Source organism: Lolium perenne, chromosome 2, assembly GCF_019359855.2.
Source record: "Lolium perenne isolate Kyuss_39 chromosome 2, Kyuss_2.0, whole genome shotgun sequence".
In the NCBI taxonomy this organism is placed as follows: domain Eukaryota; kingdom Viridiplantae; phylum Streptophyta; class Magnoliopsida; order Poales; family Poaceae; genus Lolium; species Lolium perenne.
This window is the reverse complement of record NC_067245.2, coordinates 299,243,468-299,248,543: the sequence shown is the minus strand read 5'-3', so window position 1 is coordinate 299,248,543 and position 5,076 is coordinate 299,243,468.

Below are 5,076 nucleotides of genomic sequence, written 5' to 3'. Positions count from 1 at the left end.
CAAGTATGTCCTTAGGCTCTACTCATAATATTCATGGCGAAGTTTCTTCTTCGTTAAATTGTTATATGGTTGGAATTGGAAAATGATACATGTAGTAATTTGCTATAATGTCTTGGATAATGTGATACTTGGCAATTGTTGTGCTCATGTTTAAGCTCTTGCATCATATACTTTGCACCCATTAATGAAGAAATACATAGAGCATGCTAAAATTTGGTTTGCATATTTGGTCTCTCTAAGGTCTAGATAATTTCTAGTATTGAGTTTGAACAACAAGGAAGACGGTGTAGAGTCTTATAATGTTTACAATATGTCTTTTATGTGAGTCTTGCTGCACCGGTTCATCCTTGTGTTTGTTTCAAATAGCCTTGCTAGCCTAAACCTTGTATCGAGAGGGAATACCTCTCATGCATCCAAAATCCTTGAGCCAACCACTATGCCATTTGTGTCCACCATACCTACCTACTACATGGTATTTCTCCGCCATTCCAAAGTAAATTGCTTGAGTGCTACCTTTAAATTTCCATTCTCCACCTTTACAATATATAGCTCATGGGACAAATAGCTTAAAAACTATTGTGGTATTGAATATGTACTTATGCACTTTATCTCTTATTAAGTTGCTTGTTGTGCGATAACCATGTTCACTGGGGACGCCATCAACTACTCTTTGTTGAATTTCATGTGAGTTGCTATGCATGTTCGTCTTGTCTGAAGTAAGAGCGATCTACCACCTTATGGTTAGAGCATGCATATTGTTAGAGAAGAACATTGGGCCGCTAACTAAAGCCATGATCCATGGTGGAAGTTTGTCAACACCCGGATTTTTAAGTCCAGATGCCTATTATGCCGTACATCGCAATCCCAGGAATATTGTTGTTGCGAGACATAATAGTTGAATATCATAGAGTCATCATTTATTACACCACATAATCGTCTTACAAGGGTAGATCACATGATCCAATATTACAATAGTAGTTGACCTACTGATCAACGAACATCACAATTAGCGGAAGCGAAGTAGTAGTGGCTATCTAATCCACAGGCCAACGCTTGACGTCAGGAGTAGTCCTAGTTGTTGTAGACGTCCTGCTGTCCATCTTCCTTGTACTGTGGTTCTCCTTCAAAGTCTGGCCATTTGAATAGCCAGGGACAAAGCCATGAGTACTTTTAAAGTACTCGCAAACTAATACTAGTGTAAACACTATCAATTTCAGTAAAGGGATACTAAGCTCTAGGTTTATTTGCATAAAGCCAAGTTTATTTCATAAAACATTTAGTAAAGATGCTTGAATCACTAGACTAACTCAAGTGGGAACATTAGTGTCATTCCCACCACTCGGTTATGTGGTAATCCCAATTCACCATTCACCTTTCCAAATTTAAAACACAAGTCACATGTCACATTTTTGAAAATGGTCTGATGACGGAACAGTATGGCCTTTCCAACCGTCCTTAACCGTGGACGCGGCTATTCGAATAGGTTTACACTCTGCAGAGGTTGTACACTTGTGCCACAACTTTTGATTTCATCCGTCAGGGGTAACCCTGAATAATCGTAACTCAGTACGCGGATCATCAACCATAACCTTTCACTTATATATACTAGTATGAGCACCTCTCCCCATGAGCTTGGCCTCCCGGTGAAAACCGCAGTCAACCCGGAATCGCACAGGGCTTGGGCCGGACATTCACCTCATCTTTAACGTCGTTTCTTTTGTGTTGGGGAGGCAGCTCTTGGCATAACCCCGATGACGCTTGTTTAGAGGGAACCCATACTAAGACACATAAACTTCCAGTTAAGCCCTACCCATAATCAGGTATTGTGGGGGTACTTGTAAATTGGAATGGTATCGCATCCAAACCCAACCATCAGTTTTCGTAAAATTCACCAAGTCATTCACCAGTCCTATTCACCTTCAAGAATCTTCCAATAGAAATACTTGTCATTCCAAGGTTTTCAAAGTCCTTGGTTTTCACAAGTTCCCATCTCTAGTAGTCAATTTGAGTTTAGCACCAGCAACTACTTATGAGGGATGCTAATTATCTTGGATTGCTCTAGGCTAAGTTTGATACTCTTGTACTACTCCATATCTAAACCAAGTAAATCATGAATCAAAAGTAAACTTTGATAAACAAAATTTAGGAAAGCTTGTAAAATAAAAACTTGGGATAGGAGCATTAAGCCTAAAGTAAAAATAATGGTGCCTTGCTCTTGTAGAGTTTTGCACAAGGGGACCTTGCAAGAGTGTTAGCTTGCAAGAATATTAGCTTGCCTTGGTTGGGGTATGGATCAAAATGTTCCTCCTTCTTCTCCGTCGATGTTCTCGTCGTCCCCTTCGTAGCCTTCGGTACTAGCGTCTATAAACGAATACGAGGATACAATCACCACACAAAACTTGCATGCTAGACTAAACACACCAAAGATTCACACAAGCCTATGCTAGCATCACCTCTTATTAACATGGTGATTTACTTTATTTTATTTTATAGAAAACAATATTTTTCCTCTTATTATAATTATTTATTAGTATAACTCTTTAATGCTTTGGAGGAAGTAGTTTCCTCTCATTATATATTGTTAAGATTTAATTTCCTCAAATACTAAGGTATGAGCACATGTTGACTAAGGTCAACACTTCACACTTATTATTTGAGGAACATGATTTAAATGAGGGAATACACCTCATACCATTTAATACCATCATAGTAATGATTTAACATCATCAAATAATTCCACATGAGAGTTAATAGATCCTGGTCTCTACCTCATGTAGAATTACTTGAGACAAAGGTTTAAATGAGAGGGATACTTCTCATAAGATTTAATAATTAGTTGGAACCATTTAAAAGCTACTATGGTAATCATTTAAATTTCTTAAGTGAGCAAAAAATGGGACCAAGCAACAAGGGTCATCACATTACTTAATATTACTTGTGAGAATGATTTAAATGAGGTGCTACACCTCATAGATTTAAATTCCTAAAATTTGATATGTAGGTCTTTAAAGAAATTCATTTCTTTGCCTTACCTAATATTAAGATTTAATCTCTCCATATAATAATAAGGTATGAAATATAGGTTGACCCCAAAGTCAACATTTCATATCTATTATAGGTGAGTTCAAGTTAATTGAAGTGCTACACTTCACATAGTCTTAATACTTAACATCTAAATGAATTTAAAATCTCTAAGTAATAATTCTCAAGGGTTCATTAGCCTAAGTCATTCCCCCTGGTTATTAGTACTTAGGATCAAAACTTAAATGAGAGGTAAATCTCTGGTTAGGGTTGAGTTTGAATTTCAACTTAAAATGCTCTAGAAATGACTACATAGCCATTTTATTTGATCTAGTCCATGATCATACAAACAACAGGGCTATGTTATTGCATAATCAATTAGAGGACATCATTTGTGATTTATTAGAATTGGAATTACTTCAAAATCTATTTTGGTTGATTTTTAAATAAAGTTTGAGAGTGCAAAAGTCTCTGCCTTGTTATTTTTATTATTTGAATTAAATTTCGAAATTGGACATGAGGCCAGTGGCATCATTTAGACAATTTCATGGGCTTTCCAATTATATAAAATTTGTCAAATTTGGTGTAGTAGATTTTAAACTATTCAAATTTGAATTCAGCATCAGCATTGGATTTGAACTAAATGGAAAAGATCATATTTGAATTATTGGGCCACGCGGGAAAACAGAATGGGCCGAAACGGAATAAACAGAGTAGCGCGGCCCAGCAACACAGCCCGTGAGCGCGGGCCGCCTGACGAGGTGGGGGCCACCCGTCAGCGGTTCATAACCCGCGAAACGGTATGCGTTACGTGATCCGTTAGATCAGAACGCGATCGAACGGCCGTGGAGTCTCGTCGTCTCCGACGAGCTCCCGGCGTGCTGGCGGCGTACCTAGGGGGTCGGAGGGCGCTGTAGGTCGCCGGCGGTCGATGTCGAGGTTCAAGGCGACGTTGGCGAGGGGGAAGAGACTCTGGCACGGTGGCGGAGCTTGAGGAGGCGTGGATCACCGGCGATGGTCTGCGGGCTCCGGCGGCTCTGAGCTTCCAATTGGGGCGGCTCCGGCGAGAGGAGGTGAAATTGGGTGGTCAGGCAGAGTCAGTGAGGTGAGGGGAGGAGATTGGTGTGAAGGGATTGTGCTCTGGGTGCCCCTATTTATAGATGGCGAGGTGGCCGACGGTGCTGTGAGAGGGTGTCCATGGCGCGGCCGCTCCGTTGTGCGAAAGGGCGTGGCGAGGACAGAATATTGTAGGCGACGTCTAGGCGATGCTCAAGGTACAGCTAGAGCGTCTCGGGCGTGATAGAGTGGCTCGGGCGCATGCGAGTTCTGCCACGGCGTGCGCGGCATAATCCCGACGAGGACGACGGTGACAAGGCCGCCGCAGTCGTTCGAGTGTGGCTAGCTGGTAGAGGGCGAGTAGGTGATCCTCGTTTCAGTGATAGGGATGCAGGGGGAGGACGGCGTCGATCAAGTGCTGGGCGTCCTGGCGCGTCCTTGCGTGGCCAGAGCGCGATCACCGCGCGTGCTGGCATGATCTGGCGGTTTTTGGGCGGGCGCGTTCCGGCCAATGCCGTGGCTTGGCGAGGCTGGGCCGGGTACCGCCTGTGTCCTTGTGTTGCAGGGATACTCCAGGACAAGAAGAAGAGGTGAGATGGTGGCCAGGGATGGAGATGCCAAAGGTGGCCGAAAGTGCAATGGCATGCTCAGTTTTAGGGTTTTCTTCTCCCTCTCTCTCACTTTAATCGATCAAGGGGGTACTGGGAGGATGCAGGGGTCCTAGAGCTAGCTAATGATCACGAGTTTAAAGTGGTTTAGTGAAGAAACTGATGGATAATAGTGTGTAACACAATTCGGGATTCTTGCCTGCCAAGTGTTCGACATAATGCCCGCATGAATATTTTTGTCGAATTTTGGAATTCTTTTTGGTACATCTCAAAGATATAATTAATGTGAGGTATTGGTGGTGGTGGCACTCAATTTGGATTTGATTTGCAAAATTTCAAATTTGAGGGGATCTTCTTCTCTCTCTCGGGTTCCCTCTTTGCCCTCTTATTC